The sequence below is a fragment of the Syngnathus scovelli genome, chromosome 19 (assembly GCF_024217435.2).
Source record: "Syngnathus scovelli strain Florida chromosome 19, RoL_Ssco_1.2, whole genome shotgun sequence".
In the NCBI taxonomy this organism is placed as follows: domain Eukaryota; kingdom Metazoa; phylum Chordata; class Actinopteri; order Syngnathiformes; family Syngnathidae; genus Syngnathus; species Syngnathus scovelli.
Genome location: NC_090865.1, coordinates 633,428 through 653,566, shown reverse-complemented (window position 1 = coordinate 653,566; position 20,139 = coordinate 633,428). Strand labels below are relative to the sequence as shown.

The following is a 20,139-nucleotide window of genomic DNA, read 5'->3' as shown; positions in this document are numbered from 1 at the left end:
GGAGCGAGGGTCATTAGTTTACATCAAAGAGAGGACGACCCCGAGCCACATCACGGCAAAGAACCCATTAGCAATGCACGTGTAACATGTGCTACAATAACGGGCTATTTGTGGTCACCTCATAATGGCCCCTTACAGACCTTAAATATGCTTCTCAGCAGGCTCCGGATACGCGCCATTGAGACAGGAACTCTTGGCCACCGATACTGTGAAAAGGAGTGCTGAATATAGAATTTCCATTAAGTAAAAATAGTTTCCTTTTCTCTGTGTATTAACGCTGTTTCTGTGCAGGTAGGGAATTGCCTTTTTTAGACAGATGTCATTCTCATGAGCTGGATGTAGCTTTTTGTAAGTGAAGATTATTTTTCATCTCAGAAAGCTTTTTTGTGAATGAGAAATTTATTTTGGTCAGTAACGGCAAAGATATATCCCATTGATTGTCGTTTTTAAAAACCAGGCAATCTTTCCATTCAACCTACCAAAATACATAATACTTCCGTTTTTGGTTCTTTGAAGAAAAAAAAACGAATCTTTTTCACTCAGTCTGTCTTTACCATATTACCAACACAGAAAGTCTCATGAAATTGTTGAAATAATTATTGAAATGCCCAGATGAGAAGAAATAAAGAAAAGGGATGACTATTTTTTTGTCATATGCAAAAAAATCTATAGTCAAGGTATTTTCCATAAGTCCAATGAATGAATAATGCAATAAAAATGGACTTTTATGGAAACAACTAGTGCACTTGTAGCATGGTGTCTAGGTGGTGCAAGTTCTGCTAAGATGTCAAAAGTCCTCTGGATGTGGAATTTTTTGGCTTCCGTTTGAAGCCAACGTACGGACGGACGGCTGGCTTTGTTGGCTCTCTCCATCAGGGCAGCCCGTTTCCTGTTGCCGGGTTACCATAATTATGACATTAGTATTCGCTATTGAGCTGCAGCCGGAAGCATTCAGACAATGACGGCCAATGCGGGTCATTGTGATCTTGACCAGCAATTTTGTTTGAATGATATATTTATGAGGTTCAACCTCACAAAACGCATATTGGTGTATGCATTGGCTTTGTGCAAACACAAAAGCTTTGGTTGTCGCATCACTGCTGTTTTGCAGAAGATGCTTTGAATGCATTGGTAAAAATCCAGCACAGATGTCCTTCTGTTCGCACACTTTTCTGTGACACCTTTGGAATTCTGACATCACCGCAGCAACAAAGCTTGCAGAGGCTCGGGAGGACTCCATATGTCAAGTTCAGTTTCCATGGTAATGTGTTTCTTTGCGGAAGAGGAGTTCCCTGTGTGAGTGTGCTGAATACAGTACTCAACATGCCAATCAAAGCAGCAATTATTTTTATTTTTTTTTTAAACTGTTTCTTTGGAATTGTACTTGGAGACTGTGTGGCTGTACTGAGTGATGTCTGTGCACAATATCAAAGGCTGTGTTGATGTTGCCGTTGGGACACAGTTGCTTGCTACTTTTTCCCTCTAGCCTGCCTTAGGCACAATTTGTGTCACTGTGAAGGTGGCGGGCGCCTCCTGAGCTTGAACCGGGGGGGGGGGGGTTCTTTGGCTTCTTGGACTGCCAGCTTGCTTCCTACTTTTGCTATCTCCCATATCTCCACCATCCATCCTCCTGTCCATATTAGAAAAAGCACCTCAGCGCCTTGTCATCAAGATGAGAAAATGTCATGTACGTATGTAAAGGTCAAGTTGCTCACTTTAGCTGACATACATGAACACTCGCTGGATTGAATACGCAATGAACGAGTCATGCCGGAAAAATGGAGACATGCGGACGTGTGTCGCGCCTCTCTGACTTTCTCTGTGACTGGCCAACAAATATAGAAAGCTTCAGCCCTGTTTTACGTGAACATTTCCTGACACAGAAACAAAGGCGGGTGGGGCCGCATGCAAAAAGAAAAAAAGGCATGATTACATCGTTCATTGTTGAAGTGAACGGGCTACGGGGAGCAAATTGCCACTGTGTCAAAGCAACATGGTTTAGGTCGAAAAATGTAAGCAGCCGATGCTTTAATCAAATGATCAGACGTGGCTGGAACTACACATGAGTGATTGCAACAAGTATTCAGTCATAGCCGCTTGCCTTTCTTACAACGTCATTGACGTCACCGGAGTCTGGACAAGTTCTCACAGAGCCTTTTGATTCGGAGCCAAACACAAATGAACTGCAAAGCGCGCGCACACTTACGCGGAGTCACAAATGTTGATTGCACTTACTGGTCACAATGACATACTAAGGAGGAACCCTTGACAAGCCTGGACGTCATTAAAACACTCACGGCCAAGTGACGGCAAGAATCCATAAGTTGAAACCAAGTGGAAAGTACCCTTAAGGTCAATTCCAATTGTAAATGTATCAAAGTGTTGATATTTACTGTATTGCAAGAGATGTTTGTTTGAAATGTCATCAGCTTTGTAAAGAGTGTGACACTTAGCCATCATTTGCCACTCTTTTGTCATAAGATGCTCACTGCATTTGCATCTCTTTGTATGACTCACCAACGTGACATTGTCACTTTGCATAATGATTCAGCTTTCCATTGCAGGTTTGCATGACCCGTGCACAATGCATTTGTGAATGATTGGCCTCATTTGCAACACATTGTTCAAACTCAATGCATATGCTAACTAAAAAGATGTAATAGTCTGTCCAATTTTTCGGAATCGTCTGAATGAAGCAAGTACTGTTGCCGTGGTAGCCATTGTCACTTTAATGCACTGCTCCCCAATTTAATGGTACTTCCAAAAAAGCAAGCAAAAACAGACACATGTCTCAGTTGGTGCACATCTTTCCGCTACTTCATCTTTCTCCACCTTAAATAGGTCCAGGAGATGAAGTTATCCCTGCGGGCAAGGCAGAGACACAAAATTGAGAGCAAATTTACAAAGAGTCTATGTTAAAAGCTTTGGTTATATGCTTTGGAAAGGAATCAAGTCGCAATATTATTTTTCACAGGGAGAATGTCACCGTTCAAATCATGATCATGAGAGGATTGCACAACGTAAACAGCTTTCATTGTTTGGAAGGCTCTTGTGTTACAGACGCGCTCCTAATATTACACAACTCTGCAGGTCAGGTCAGGTTTTGTTCATGCGCATGTTGTGGCTATATAATGCCAACGGAAACTTCATTTACCAAAGCTTCTCATACATACGTAGTATTTACTCATCTGTTATCTGGTCGGGAGTTTGCACTAAGCGTTGGACAAATGTCAAAACAATAAGCTGAAAAGGCTTCATTCAAAAACCTGCTACACTGGCTGAAAGAGGTCTGCAGCGTAACATGAATACGAATGACCATGGCAACCGGAAGTCCCGACATGCCCGCTTGAACCTGAGGGAGGCAGACGAGAGCTGAGAATGCTCACCAAAGAAAGTACTCGTAAGAAGGTGACACAGGACCCTTCAGTTGCTGCTGCACTAGCACAAAAACATGAGACACACAAAAGACACATTTGCAAAGTGTGGGGTCAGAGGTGATGGTGCTCATGTGGAAATATCTTCATGTGCAACATATTGTACCATACCATACAGATCCTTTTTTTTTACTCGATTGAACATGAACTTTCTTCTTTCTTAAACACGTGCAAGTGACTCATCCCAGCAAGGCCGTTTGCTCAAATGAAAGAAATCACTGCAGCTTTCTTCCAGAATGTCACATTAAGAGATTTGAAGCGTTCAAATTTTCTGTCCTGACAAGACTTTGATTACATTAGTTCAGATGATTGGATGGATGGATGGGTACGATGTCATTCCGAGCCTCACGTACGAAAATGGTGGCTGGCACAGGCTGTGGGTGACAAAGAGGACAATGAGGACTTGTAAGGAAGCACATGTGGGAGAGCCTTTGCCAGCCAGCAGGTGGGCATCATTTTTTTAGTCGATGATCCTCGTGCTTCGGGCCTTCCCGACCCGCAGCCTACTGTGAGAATTCAAGTGGGAGTGGACAGCTGAGCAGCGGTTACACCAAACGCATCACGTACTGGAGTGGAGGATGAGTAAGCAGCTCTCCAAGTGTTTGTTGCACCTACTGAAACGCAGATGCACTTTCAAAAATGCCGCTACTCTGCTGATAATTGCAGCGGTGAATTGAGAATGTTTGTCGAAGCCACACAGAAACAATGATCGAAAAACAAATCCCTTTTTGAAATGATTTGATTCTTGTGGACCGTATTGGCCTAGTTCTCAAACCAGCACCGCAAATGATTGGTTGGTAGTTATTTCAAATGACGTCAGACCTGGATTATTTAGTTTCTTTGTTGACATTGCTCCATAAAATGACTGCCTTAGGAAAGGTTCCAGCAGTGTTTAGTCCTCAATCTTTTGTTTGTTTGTTTGTTTGTTTGTTTGTTTGTTTGTTTGTTTGTTTGTTTGTTTGTTTGTTTGTTTGTTTGTTTGTTTGTTTAAAGATCTTTGTTCTGATGCCTTTGTCCAACCACTCGTATAAAGTGTCGTGCTGGGAGGAATTTGTGTAGGCTTTTGAGGGAGGCAATAATATTTATAGTGAACCGTGGCTCAGCACACGTCTCTACACCTACACCAGTAGTCATAGCTCATCCTCTTGTTTCGTTATTTTACTTGATCACTTGCTGGCATCCATTGCTTTTTTTTCCGCACAGGTCACAATGGTCACGTCGCCATCCAATCCAAAGTCTGCGCAAAGACGACGTTTGAATAGGAATGACACAAATCGTTGTCTGTACAGTTCATAAAAAGTTTTGGATGGTGACAGCTTGACCAAAATTGATGAATCTGAATTGATCATTTTCTGTATTGCTTAGCCAGCTGGAGACAACACGGCCTTCCATGTTGAACAAAATCATGTCGTTAAGCTCAACTGTAAAATGACTGATCTAAAAAAAATACACTCAACAGTTACATAAAGAGGCCAAAGATAATTACAAGTGTGTATTTGTAACATGGAGTTGAATAGTTATTGACTGTAATCTGTTTCCAAAAGCACCTGTCAGTTTCTCCATATGTTCTGGAATAGCAAGTCAATTGGTTGGGGCCCAATTTGTAGTTCAATTTTCATAGCACACAAACAATTTAGTTGCCTCTATAAATGGCTGGATAATTGTGTTTTTCAGAGAAGGAGTTGTATACGGCCTGCTTCTTGGAGCGGGACCACCCTTTTTGTCTATCGGAGGTAATTGCCTATCAAAGTCGATCAAACTGGGAAAGCAAATGAACTCTATTTTTGGAGCCGTTTAGTCAGGACAGTGGCCGATGGGAAGGTCTCGCTGTTCATGTTGTCTATGTGACTCAAGATGTGTCTTTATGCAGGGCAACTCTTACAGGCCTATAGAAATTCAATTTAGTACTGTGATGTCCTATTCCTGCTTGCTCAGTATAATATAGCTAACCAAAAAAAAAAAGACAAAAAGATCATTTGTCTTTGATTTATCAAATGATTCTACCTTATTTTGTGTGTGTATGTAAGTTTTGTACCGATCATGATGAATTCCAGAAATGAGAGCTTTATGTGCTAAGAGCGTCACTATCCAAGCTTCATATGGTAGGACCGGAAGCGCACCTTTATCTTTGCTTTGCCATTGCAATGCCTGAATTGCAGCCTCCACATATCCAAAGTCAAGCATTTTTCATCTTTGTACGTTAGCAATCTGTTGAATAATGTTTCGAAGGATTATATTCTACTGAGCTGAAAGCAAAAGGTCGCTCAATGTATCCTCTCCTCGGTAGCTTGCGCGCCAAAATAATGATTACCCTTGGCAAAATACAAAGTTCTGTTTCACCAGCAGTTTGTGATCTGTCATTGACGGCTGGGTCGTTCGTGTATGGTATTTTGAAGCTTTTGCCAGGTTTCAAATTAGTTGAGAATTTCTTTCTTCAAGGTTTGTTTACACTTTATTTGGCTTTTGACTCCACATTTGCAGCAGTTTTGTTTCAGGCCATTTTAGAAATCCTGCACCTTCTTCAACCTTTGGGGGTAATAGTTAAAATATGATTTCAAAATATTAATATTAGTTCAAATATGTCTGGCTGTGTCTAGTAGTTGGTCGGTAAGTTGTCCAGAATCTCCAAAGTCAGAGTATTGAAAAAGTTTCAAGAGGTTAGAAGAGAATACTGCATTTCTGAAAAAAAAAAAATTGTTTTGAAATCCTAACAAATCAATGTTTGTCTGCCAATCACTGAATGTACTGTTGACAAAACTCTTTGTTCCTTCTCTTTTGGTTCACGTGTTGACTTGTAGAATGCGGGAAATTCCACTGCAATATGCAAGTCCTTGACAACTGGGTTCCTACCTACAGAGTGATTCACCACTATCCCCATGGAAACCTGACGGGCAGCGAAAACGTGACGAAGCAACAGCAGCAAGACAACGACGTGTCTTCCAACCATTTCACAAGTTTATCCACACACAAGCAGGTGAGCCCTTTTTAATTTCACAGTAATACTAAAAACACTCTAGAAAGCAAACTCCGGTGAGGTTTTTCAATGTCCTGCACACAAATATCCCTCCATCCATCCATCCATCCATCCATCCATCCATCCATCCATCCATCCATCCCTCCCTCCGTCCGTCCGTCCGTCCGTCCGTCCGTCCATCCATCCATCCATCCATCCATCCATCCATCCATCCATCCATACGTTTTATTTGCCGGAGTCTATACGAGCTGACTTCGGGAGGCTGATGACTCCCTGGACTGGTCGCCCGCCAATCACATGGCACATATACATACCATTCACACTCACATTCACACTTGAGGACAATTTTTAGACTGAACCAACCGTGCATGTTTTGTAAATGTGTGAGGGAGCCTGAGTACCTGAAGAAAACCCACGCAAGCTTTGGGAGCTTAAGATCAGGGATGCTTTGAGAATAATTGTCAATTTTTGTCTATGTGAAGCCCTTTGAGACTGTTTGTGATTTAGGGCTATACAAATAAACTTGACTTGACTTGACTTGACAAGCACTGGCAGAACATGCAACCTCCAAAGTGAATGCTAACATCTAGTTTGGGGTGTCACATTGTGACCCCAATGAGGACAATCGAAAAACAATATGTGATCACGTGGCGTCCTTGTTTGTATAATGTTATCTGTTTTACATGCAGACTAATCACGGCAATTGTCTTGCACGCTGACCCCCGAAACCTTTGCTAAGTAAATGTCGTCAAGGCACTCCACGTTTCTCCCTCCTCACACGCGCCACAATCAGTCTGAAGAATGCCGAGCTCACCCGCCACTTGCACTCCCTTCCGGCTCTTGACTCAATTCGAATGAGCTCTCAATTATCTTGCGTCTCAGATCAACATAAGATGTATAACATGTCGGGAAGTCTAAGCGACCTCACCTCGCTCTGGAAGCGAGAGTCTTCCTTCAATGATGTAACCTAACGTGGGTTTTGAATATGCAAAACAAATGCTGTTGTATATTCATTCCTGTCTTTGCCCTCGCAAGCGCGCGCTTGGTTTTGTGGCCGGTACATTCTCGTAATCTCCATGCTTGATTTTGTCCCCGTTTGTTTCTAAGGAGCTTCCATTGTCTCTAATGCGCCCAGATCCAGGACTAATTCCTTCTCCGATGCCTCGATTATGTTCCTTTTGTTTGTCATTGAAAGTGGATTTTCCGTGCCTGTCCTCCAAAATCTTGAAAAGATTTCATACTTATACGGCAAGTTCCTTCAAAATGATCCACAAACAAGCATCCATTTACATATCTTGACGGGTGACAGGTCTGTTCTTCGATAGCGGTTTTGAGGCATCTTTCCCCAACCCTGCAAGGATAACGCTGCGGTGAAAATGTATGTCAGTCTGTCACACAGACAGAGCCAGTCATTGACGCACATAATGGCAGCAGCGACTAACAACTCCGTTCCATAGCATGCTCTAAGCCGTTTCCGTTTTGCGCCGGCCAACTAACCCAGTAAACGAGATGTCATTGGAGCGAAGATGCAATCGCAACAGCTGCCTGGGCCAGATAGTACATAAGGCTTGTTATGAGAGAGCTGAACTGAGCTGAGCTGAGCTGAGCTGAGCTGAGCTGAGCTGGGAGGCAATTAGGTCAACGACAAAAGCAGGCCCTTGAAAACAAAGGCAGGGTTCGGGTTGTCATTCCGAAAGACTTTGACAGGAATCTGTACATTCCGAGTGCATAGGAGGGACAAAAAGCTCGCTACTGTGTTGAGGTTGTTGTCAGGCTTAACATCTGAAACTTGCAGGTTTATTTTTGTTACCATGATTCTGATGTAAGGCTAACGTGTATGTCCAAAGGTTCCGGAAGAATAGATGTAATAGTTGCCCTCAGCCAACCCGCTTGAATTCATTCTATGTGCTCGGTAAATACATATATGCTGGACTGGGAGTATTAATTATATCATTCTTTGGTGACTAAAGCAAATACATACAGTATATTTTTTCCCTTTCCTTTTTAGTCCTTAATGTGGGAAAATGTCCAATGGGCTGCTCTTGTGCCAGCACTGTTTATGACGCATGCGAGATAGATCAAAAAAGAAGGATCCTTCCAGGCTTGTATTTTTACATGTTATTTTTAACCACAATCCCAGACAAGTGAGAATACAAGAACATGATACAAAAAACAGGAAGTGGAAAAAAAAAAAAAAAAGATCTGGCCCTTTGGTGACAGACAGTCCGTACAGACTCTCTTAGCAGGCATGGAAAGAAACAGACTAAATCATTCTGGAGAAATATAAAATGACAAAAATAATTCCTTGGAAGTTGAACCAAGGCTATGTTTATGCTCTTTTCTTTTCATTTCCAAAGGGAGTCACGGGAAACTTGCATAGTAAAGGGCCCTGCCTGTGATTGACTGGCAGCCGTTGTTGGGTATTCCACGACGCGAATGGGGACAAATAAGTTGATGGCAGGCTGAAAGGATTGGCAGAAGGCGAGAAAATCCTTCTCGTGTCGGCTTGATACTTGCCAGCTTAAACAGTAAACATGATGGAACATGAGCTATAATCAATATAATCCTTGTCGGGGTATCCCAGCATTAGTTTCCTGATGGGGACTTGGCAGTCGGTGTCTACTTTGCAAAATTGCTGAAGGAACATCCAGTGCTTTTGCACTTGTCATCTCCGAATAGAGCGCAATCAGCAAATGCATCATAGAACTTTAAAGTAACCTTAAGCTATGGACCTCCGAGTATCATTCAGCTGCGTTCTCGTTCTGCTTTTTGGCCATCGAAGCTAGGACCTGTCAGAGAGTGATTATCACGCATGTGAATGAATACACTGGAGGACAAGTGTTGACAAACGGCACCGCCGCCGCTTGTATAAATTAGAATGTTTGACAGTAGCCGCTGAATCACAGGGGTCAAGGACGTCAGCAGCTGACAAAATGGATGATGAGATTTGCACTTGTCAGATTGGGGAGAATCCAACCAACGTGTGACATTCAAGTATGAGTCTGAGGGTGGGAAAGGTGTTGACTTTACCAGCCAATATGGTGCAAGGCATGCGCTGCGTGAATATGTTGTGGGAGTGATGTTACTGTGACAAACTTCATCTTGATAAGATGCTGAAAAGCATACCCATGTCCTCACAACTTTCATTGGGAGTGGAACTTTTCTGCCTCTCATCCACACTCAGTGACGATTGGCTCCAGCTCGCCCGCAAATGAGGACAAGCGATATGGATGGATGGATGGATGGATGGAGGGAGGGAGGGAGGGAGGGAGGGAGGGAGGGAGGGAGGGATGGATGGATGGATGGATGGATGGATGGATGGATGGATGGATGGATGGATGGATGGATGGATGGATGGATGGATGGATGGATGGATGGGGGGAGGGAGGGAGGGAGGGAGGGAGGGAGGGATGGATGGATGGATGGATGGATGGATGGATGGATGGATGGATGGAGGGAGGGAGGGAGGGACGGACGGACGGACGGACGGACGGACGGACGGACGGACGGACGGACGGACGGACGGACGGACGTTCCCACACATTCCAGGCTGGCAGAAACGCTGAATTTAATATCACATTTTAACACAATTCGGTTCCCGGATTTCTAAAAAAAAGATGGAAAAAATGTCAGCTTACTTCTACCTAACAAAAGTCACAGACAAACAATAGTCAGCCATGATAACGTACAAAAAAGAAGAGGCCAGAAAAATTCCTACGCAATTGCCCCTGTCCTTACTGGCTCAAGTCGGCATGATGCTAAAAGCCCTCTCGGGACCTTGAGCAACTGCTCAAACTTAACGGGGAATACCTCTGAGATTCCACTGTATTTGTTTCTAAAGCCTTCATATTTCTATGCATGTTAGGAGAAGTTGACAGGCGCTTCTATCGGCTTATGTTTTACCCTTTTGCTTACTTAACAAGGACTATGGGTGAAGGAGGCCCACTGATTCTAATGAAGAGCTACACAGGTTAGTGAAGTGAAAGTTTCAAGAAGCCTCCTTGAAACATTGGGTTAAGCCAGCTTGTTAACCCGCTGACCCAATGAGATGCTTCAGAAAGGTCCGACAATTAGGAATATTAGGCTTGGGCATCGCAAGGATTTCTTCCGTGTCCACTTCCTAATGATTCTCACTTCCTATTCTTTGAACGTAATGTAAACTCATCTTTTGTAAACTATTTTAAAGGCTAAAACGATTTCTTTTTGTATGCATATATTGTCTACCTGCTGAAGCGGCCAATGAGTGCATCAAGGATTGTCCATGAACCGGTGATCCCAGCATGAATGCGAAACTCAGAGAGCAAGACTTTTCACGTCACGTCCTGTTAATACAAAGATCACAACATGAGTCAAGCAGGAATGAAAAGTTTTTTGCACAATTGCTAGCAGCGCATCTTAGGGACGCGATGACGCGTTCCGACGCAGTTTCCTTGCGTTGTCATGGTGATAAAGGATAACCTGGTTACCATTCTAAGCACATGTTCCATAGGAGAGAGAATTTCGGCACCTGTTCTGGTCATTTCTGATCAAATGGTAGCCAGGAAGTGGATCGCAAAAAATAAAAGGAAATGCTCATTAAGATGCTGAAAATAAGGATGTAAAATGATCAGAAGTCAAGAAAGGTTTTTACTTTAACCAAATAGATCAAAGGGCGTGTTGCACAAGTCTTGGAAACGAGAGAGTGTGTGCGTGTGTGTGTGTGTGTGTTTTTGCTGTTGTCTTTGTGTCTGTGAGCACGTAGGAGTCAACAGATTGCCTGCGTGATGCCAAAAGATGAAAACGCTGCAAAGCAGACACAGACACCAAGCACTTGTCGGCAAATCCTCACAGTCAGACATCTGTAATGCTCCAGGCACAGCTAATGACCTGGCAGGCAGGCAGGCAGGCAGACAGACAGACAGACAGACAGACATACACTTGCCATCAGTCATATGGGCTCATGCATAAAAAACACTTTAGGCAAGCAAGTATATACAGTTCAATTGTGAAACATCAAAATGAATTTTCAGATCGTCAAATGAGCTCATATTTGTACTTGGGCCGTAGCCAAATGTCCCGCCAATAAGATGACGCTTGTACTGATTATTTATCAGCGTCCATTTTTAGGCTTTAATTGTTCAATGCAAATGAATTGTTTGTGAATTTTGGCTAATAGTGGCAGACACGGACTGTATCTTCTCTATGGAGCAAAAGACTGGGTAGTATGGAAGTGATACAAATATCAATGACGCAAACTTTAACTCACCTGCCTTCGCAACAAAAATACCCAAAAGGTTTCAGGGTGACACAAACTCGTCTAGACTAAAGCTTAGAAACCAGAGGCTCATGGTTTTATGAGTTGAACCCCATCCCCAATCCCGCTCTTTCAAGACCAGCTCCGGGGCAAGGTCACCATCTGCACACGTCACTCTGACATCATTGTGTGATGTGCTACAAGATCTACACAACAGAGTGTACATTGAGTTTACCCTTGAACGAATACACATAGTCCCCCAAAAAATATCCAACAATCGCCAATGACAGTTATAAAACGATGGCAGAAATAGAGAGAGCAAAACAATTTATCGCTCATCATTTGGTCCAGGATCTAATTTTTAGCCAAACTGCAAGCTTGTTATTGTTACGCCGCACAAACATCCCACGGGGACATCATGTTTATCGGAAGCAAATAACGAGGCAACCCTTCACAACTTCGCAGCTTGAGGAAGCTCTCCTGCTGATTCATCTCGTCATCGTCTTTTTGTTGTTGTTTTTTGGTACAGTATTTTTGTCCTGGTCGGCCAAGTGGCTGGAATATGAAAAACAATCCCAAAAATATCACAACCTTGATCACAAAGCTACGAATCTGGAAAAGGTCAAATTGACAGTCTGGCAATAGGAATGACATTTATGTCATGACGCTAATGCCACTTTACGTATATTCAAGTAAATGATTGGTAGCATTGGTTGAAACAGCTAGTTTTCTAAAAGTAAACAATTTGCAAGGGAGCGAAAGACTCCGAGGCGCCGGAAAGGTCACCATTGCCGTGCAATCGAAATGAGCTGCCTTCGGGCATCATCACATTGTCAGGACAGAACATAAATGAGTCAGTGTGACTGTAAAGCTGCCAATTCCTCAATTGTCATGGTGACATCAAAAAATAGACGCCGTGACAATGCCGTTGAACATTTTGAACGTGGCTGCTGGCGCACTGGAACAGACATCAGTGGGCAGCGATGGAGTTGCTTGTGTATGAATCACGAGAAAGCCCTTCTGTTGCTTGTTTGTAGCATTTCACTGCAGCAGGACCATAGTGAGGTCATCAAGCCGAGATTCCCACGACGCTCTCTGCCATCACCTGTTTCTTGAAGTTCTTCAAACGACAACCAGATTGGCGCAGTCCACACTTTTGGGACAGTCTTGTATTGAGAAACACGTCTTTACGTAATCCTGAGCAGTGCAAGCTGTCATGTCGCATGCGTGCTTCACCTCTTCGAAGCCACCTACCCATTGCATGTTGCATGTGTGGTATGGTGTCACACAGAAGCCCTTGTGTATTTAGAATCACGTAACAAACTGGAAGATACCTCATGATAAATGTTGAGGAGGAGGAGGAGGAGGATGCAAGAAACAAAGAAATGAATCATGCGTGTGAATTTCCACGTCATTGTAAAATCAGGCGACGACATGAAATGCTGCAGTTGAATTTGTTTTTTCCAACTTCAGTGAATACAACGCAAATTTAAACATAACATAATCTAAGTTTCTGGAAGTCCACTTTGGATGGATGGATGGATGGATGGATGGATGGATGGATGGATGGATGGATGGATGGATGGATGGATGGATGGATGGATGGATGGATGGATGGATGGATGGATGGATGGATGGATGGAGGGAGGGAGGGAGGGAGGGAGGGAGGGAGGGAGGGATGGATGGAGGGAGGGAGGGAGGGAGGGAGGGAGGGATGGATGGATGGATGGATGGATGGATGGATGGATGGATGGATGGATGGATGGATGGATGGATGGATGGATGGATGGATGGATGGATGGATGGATGGAGTCAGCTGCTGGTCCACCTTATACATAAATAGTGGGGAAATAATAGCACACTTGGTATGGTTAGCTTTTGCTGACAGGCTTTAGGGATTTGCTGATGAAAGAATCTATAGCATATTGCCAAGAGGAGGCTGACGCTGCGTTTCGGTCAGCTCTCACTATCTTGCACATATAGAAGAAATTGAGACTTCAACATTCTTCCTGTCGCAAAGTTGAGTTTGCTGTGCGACATTGAATCTTGGAAGGTTTTCTTTGTTTGTGTAGCCACGGTGGTGGCGGCGGCCGCGCTCGGTGAGGCCTGACGTTCAACTTTTCTCTCAACACAGGCTTGGGACTGGCTATTGCATGCTGCCTATTTCATGATACATCTTAAAAAGGGGGACAAAATTAGAGCTGATTCGTGACTACCATTCGGAAATAAGCATGCGCATTAAGCAGGAAGAACAAGCCAGCCAGCACAATGAGACCAAAGTCACGAGTCTGCTTGGTAATGTGAGCTAGACCATGAGCTACAATTACACAAGATAAAAGAATGATCATTTGACGTCGCTGAGCGAGTTTAGGCCTTGTCGCAATTGTCAATGAAGAGTCAGTGTTGTTTGGCATGTTTGGTTCCAAACCACGTTGGATGATTGTTTTTTTGTACCCTATGCATCTACGTATCGTACAAATGTTCAGAAGGTTTCAGGTTTGTGCCTCATCCAGTAAGTGATGAATATGATGAGCGTCAGTATATGGTAGCGAATGATCTCGGTGACGTCCTTTCTAATTGCATCGATGATGTTGAGTGGGAAGTCTTGCCATAGTAATGGATGACTCAACCGTTCAGGGACTTTTTTTTTTTGTTGTTTTTTTTTCTCTTCTCTCCGAGGGGCACCAAGATATGTCTCTTGCTGTGGTCCTTCAAGCCACTACCAGCTTGTTATGGCAATGAACCAAGTTGTCCGCCATAACAGCTATGGGCGCTCGCTCAGTGACGTGGACTTTGGCACAGCAGACGATTGGTTGTATGCCCGGGCTAATGTGGGAGTAAGTGTGATCCAATTCATCATTTAACTCCCCACCGCGCTGCTTCATCATCACACATGGCCTTGTAGGCCAGACATTTTCGTCACGGAACAACACTTTTTATTTTGGGCGATATTTCCAGTCACACACCGTGTCAACAATGATACCCACAAATAGATCATTTGCAAGGAATAATTCAATTAGCACTCCTTCTGTTTACAGTACAGTGTTTGTCTTTTTTAGGTGATGCAGGTGAGCCAAAGCTCACCAGCACTAGCGACGGCGCCATCCCCGAAAATGCCGAGGTGAAACTTGATGAGGACAACAGCGGAAGAAGGTGATCAAGGTACTGCTACAAAACAGCGGTTAGCACTGGTCTGTATGGCCGACCGACCCCGCCACTCTGCTAGAAATTCTTTCCTTACTGTAATCAAATAATTGCTCCCATTATCCCGATTAGCAGTTTAATACTGCCATTGACTCAACCAGAAACCTGGATGCTAACTTGCAGACCATCAAATATGATCTCATTCAATTCACTCAGCCTTTCGCTCTGCAATTATTTGAAAAACTTGCATCCTCGCTGAAAGGGACTTTGAATTAGAGGGCTAAATGATTTGTAAGAACGGGGAAAAAAAATACCCGAGGCTGGATGGCTTTTGTTTGTGGACAGAGCTATTCAATTTAAGGTGGAGAAAACTCTGGGGTATTTATTAAACACTGCAAAAAATCATATGCAGAACAACAAATACAGATTTATGAAAGCAATAAATTGAAGACAAAAATGAGTAGTCCAAAGCAAGTCCAAATGATACCTTCTTGCAGCGTGCTACGAATACATAAAGAGCATTTTCTCAGCTCGAAGCGATTCCGTTGAAAAGAAATGAGCAATGAAAGGTGAAAAAATACCTCTGAACAATGGTTGTCATGTTACACCTTGCAGCTCACGTGGCCACTTAATAGCTGTTGGCTTCATATAAAGAATGACATGCCTGCAGCCTTTCAAATGGCGCTGTTGACTCATACGTGAGAACACACTGAAAAAGTTGTGCCATATGTTGTTTTAGTTTCGAGTAATGCATGTCTTTTAAAAGGGCCCTAAAGAAGCTTTTTTCCAATTATTTCCAACATTCGCTTCTCACCTACTTTGATTACAATACATTTACTGCAGCTTTTACTGAAGCAAGGTGCGAGACAAAAGTCTTTTTGAAGTTTACAATAAACCTCAACAACAAATCCAAAAATATATTCCAGCTCCTAAATGTGTCATTTCTTCTCATCTCACAGAAAGCAGGGCGCCGCTTCCACTGATTGGAAACACTCAACCAATCATAGTATAAAATAGAGAGGAAATAAATTGCTCATGCTTTTTCCGACTTCAAATACGTATCAAGACATTTATCTTTGCTTTAAAAGGTTTCAGTCTTGGCCAGGCTACTGAAAATAATATATATATATATATATCAAGTGCTGTGAAACAAGTCATTTTCACACACGACATGCAAATTGTAGCCAAGAAGAGCAAAACGATCATGCTAACCCCATGCTCCACACTTTTTTTTTTTTTTGGGTCATATTTTGCTCACAGTGTGATTAGATATTCATATTTAGTCATCAGATAACGCAGCGTAATTGGTTTGAAGGAGATGCTTGTAGAATGGATGTATTACTTCCGTCTCATCCCAATTTACTCTTGACTGCTAATTGCTGTAATTAAGCTTTTGTTGCTCGCGTTTGAAACACACGCGTTTACAAGACTACGGTTCTCGTCGTCTTATGTCACTTATATTATTCTAGTCGCGACGAATACCTCGCCAACAACATGGTTCGCAGTTTCCTTATCTGTTTTTAAGGCCAAAAACAATCAGGACGATTGCGCAAGATGATAGTTAATGACTGAATGACCGTATCTTAGTCTCCCTCAACGTATTCCGATTGGCTCAACCATTCTGGTGGGTTGACTAAATGGTGAGGATTGGCTTCGTCCTCTTTCTGTTGCTTATTCAGCTTTACCTTTGGCGTAAGCGTGCAGTCAGCTTAGAAAATCCTTCGCCTCCCTCCCCCTGTAGACTTTTGAGTTGAATGATCATCGGCCTGACTCAGCCGCTAAGTGACGAACTGACTGGCCTCTCTCTCCATTATGGACGTTTCACGCCTGCGGGAAGTTGGGCAAGCCTGCAGAGACCCCAAGCACTTGATGGGCATCTCTTCAATGCGCTGCTGTGACTCAACCTTGCGCACAATGGGAGCAGGAAACGATATAAAGACAAATCAAAGTGGTTTTGATGGTGCATAACTCATTCATCTTTTTATGCAACCATAGTATCATTTTATATTTGTATTTTTTAGATTGAAATGTGCAAATAATGTATACGTGTACGATATGCACAAATAAGATCACGTTCAATAAGCTCTGCGATAGCGTAATTGATGCACGCTGCCGCAAAATCCCTTGAAAGTTAACCGACTTGCGAGCTGCAGCTGCTCACATTGCAGAAGCAGCGGTCGGTCACATGTCGCTTGTCATTTCATTCAAACGCAGAGTAATCAGATATTTATTCAAGCAATAAATGAGGAGGGTCTCTCTGTATGGCCTGCTCTTCTCCTCAGAGCAGAGCAGAGCAGAGCAGTGAAATGGATTTCCGGGCAGCCCATATATGGTTGGACAGCAGCGATGAGGTGTGCAACACATGAGTCATCCCTTCGACTCCCACACTCTCTGGCCTTGCATGTGTGCCAGACAAAGAAAGATGGGGAAACCAAGTGAGGCGGCGAAGACTAGAAAATGAAAAAGAGAAAGCAGATGTAATGGTGCTCTTCACATTTGCGCAGAGTACTAGCCAGAGTGACTGAATTGAAAAGATTTTCCTCTCTGTACATCTATCCTAAAAAAAAAACAGATGACAAACTGATGCTGCTTGCACAAGGATTCGTGCATAAATTATGATATGGTCATTGGAAATGCTAAAAAAAAAAAAAAAACACCTTTATGAGTATTGAGATGCAGAATAGTATGCAGCCGCAGTGTTGTTATAATAGTTTAACAGAAAATAACAAACTCAAATTGTAATTAAAAAATTATAATAACATTTTAAAAAGTACCATTAAAATGACAATACTGAAATGGATCATTAAAACCTCCTTTTGTGTCATAAAACTAAAACTATAATTAGATTTCATATGCATTTGGTTATTTGAATGGGAAATAGTGCAAGGTTAATCTTTATTTTATTTGTTATTTGTCATATCAATGTACATATTTATTCATTCTAATTGTTTCACTATATTACATTATAATAGTGTGTATGGTTATTGTTTTTTTTTTTTTTTTTTTTTTCCTGCAGCAGCAGCAGCAGCAGCAGCATTTGTTACTCCTGTCCACGTTTTCTTTGTTCCTGACAGGGTGTTCTGGAGCAGCATAAAAAGGAATGGGAACATATGAGTCACAGTGTCAAGGCTTGCCCGGTGAAGCGCTCGCTGTTGTGGTTCTGCCAGTCCCGCTGCTGCACCAGTTGGGGATTCACTGCACTAGTCATCATGGTCAGGTAGCACCATGTATGTCTTTCCTGCTGGAGCAAGCGGACAGCACCTGTTGTCAGGGAGGCCTTCTCAGCCACAGTGTGAAGAGAAAAGACAGTGAGTCACTGCACGCATACTCTACACATGGCTTGCTGTTTACCACCCGCTTACTCCATTTATTCCTAATTGAAGAATTTGCTTTCGTTCAAAAACAAGGGGGGACACCTGCAAGAATAATCATGTGCCCCAACAATCTGCTCAGGATCTTCCTAGTTAACTTCCTCTCTTAATGGGCAGAAGAGAAGCTGCAACTTTCCTTCGTTTTTATTGATTACCAGAATAACTGTGCAGACTCCCCGGGGCGTTTAGTAGACAGATCAAAAGCGTTTACAATCATTTTGTGTGACCTGAGAGACATTGATTATGAGAGCCAGTCTCGTTTTTATAGTACCCGCTTGGTGAATCTGGACAAAAGGAGGTTTTATGTACCAGAGGGGCAATCGTTTGTTATTATTCATCATTTTGAAAGGAGACATATTCTTTTGGGGGGGGGGGGGGAATGTTTTAAAGAGATCCCAAGTGCCTTAAGTTTCTTTTCTTTCCAGTTCTACCTCTCACTCTTCCTCTCGCTCTCATTCTCAACCAATTTCCCACTATGATCAAATGCACAACGGCTTCCCTATGGCCTTTTCATATTGCTTCCTGGTCAGTGTGGTCACAGTTAATCATGGAAAGTTTGTCCTTGCTGAAGAAGAAAAAAAGAAGCTCATTTTGAAAGGCAGTGTTAATCCTCATTTGAAAGTAAGTAGCAAAAGGGATGCTATCAAAGTATTAGCTTAATCCAACATGATGACGACGTATAGGCAGGCCTCCAATGTGTTCCTCTAATGAGCACGGGAGTATCTCCCCAATTTCCAAAGGCGGTTAGGATAGCACCCCCTTCTCAAACGCAGAGGGAACGGAACCTGGGTGGCCACTCTCCACGCGTGAAAAGGAATAACCTAATGTGGGTGTCTGCCTGTTACAGTACTCTTGGCTCTGTTTCAAAAGTGAGCGCTTTCTGATCATCATGAATCAGGAAGTCCAAAACAGATCCGTTTTGAGTCACTGTTTTTGCTCGATATTTTCCCACAGATTCTCTAAGAATAAAATGGAGGTGGAGTGTCGTTCTGTCATAGCGCCGTGGGGATCCTCCGCCGCCACTGTGTGATGTCGTTAGGAGTCGATTGGTCATTGTCCTTCGAAACAATGCGAGGTTAATTGAAGACTCTGAATTGTCCAGTGGCCTGAACGATTGAATGATTTGTATTTCTTTTGCCCGTCGCCTTGTGCGCACTTGAGGCGGGAGGCGTGCAAAGTGTCTGCCATTATACAATGCAGCCATAAAGGACGATGTATTCAAAATCATTTCAACATTTATTACCCTTCAGTTGTGGCTCATTTAAGAGTGAGGCAAGCGTGGGCTGATGCAGACACATTTACATCAACAAATGACCCAAAAAGTCAATGCAAGCATAAAAGTTTGGGCCTCCACAGGACATTCCTCACACTGTGCTGGTATTTTTTGCGCTAGCAGGCAGCAGGGGCCCTATAAAGTGTCAATATCCGAGTCAAAGCGCAAGCAAACGCACACAAAGCTGCACATTTGTTTGTGCTCATGCATCTTAAAAGTCTGGCCTTGCAATTTCCAACTTCATAAAACCTTCTATAAAGTTTGGCTCCTCGGCACCTGTGCTCTGCCGCACATGCTGCCACTTTCTGACCTCGTGAAAGACAAAAGATAGATTATTACGATGATTATGCATCGTGCGATTTTTTATCATGTCAAATATGCGCTCTGGTTCAATAAGATTGGTGAATAGTGCCTTAAAAGAATATTGACGTTGCCAAGTGTACTTTTTATGCTTCAGCCGAGAGCCTCATCCTGTTTGTCTCTCTTTCTCTGTTTCTCTCCCTCCCTCCCAAACCTCCCTCACTGATTGTGCTCATCCTCCTTCCGGTACCTTTGGCTCTGCGTTGATATCTGCGTAGTTTGGTGTTCATAATCGTCTGTATCTATGCGAACACGCCTCCCTCCATCCTGCATCAACGCATTCCCTCCCTCCCTCCCTCCCTCCCTGCACTCCTCGCGGCTCTGTGCGCAAACACGGTCACTAACACTTC

General features: G+C 43.1%; 1 protein-coding gene across 1 annotated transcript in view; it reads left to right on the top strand.

Annotated features, from left to right (window-relative positions):
* Positions 1-20,139, top strand: part of LOC125986631 (sodium bicarbonate cotransporter 3) — a 43,086-nt gene extending 22,947 nt beyond the window's left edge. The window contains exons 28-30 of the mRNA XM_049750395.2: positions 6,233-6,408; positions 14,701-14,803; positions 17,860-20,139. The gene's annotated coding sequence lies outside the window, so the exon portion shown is untranslated. The remainder of the gene's footprint in view (positions 1-6,232; positions 6,409-14,700; positions 14,804-17,859) is intronic.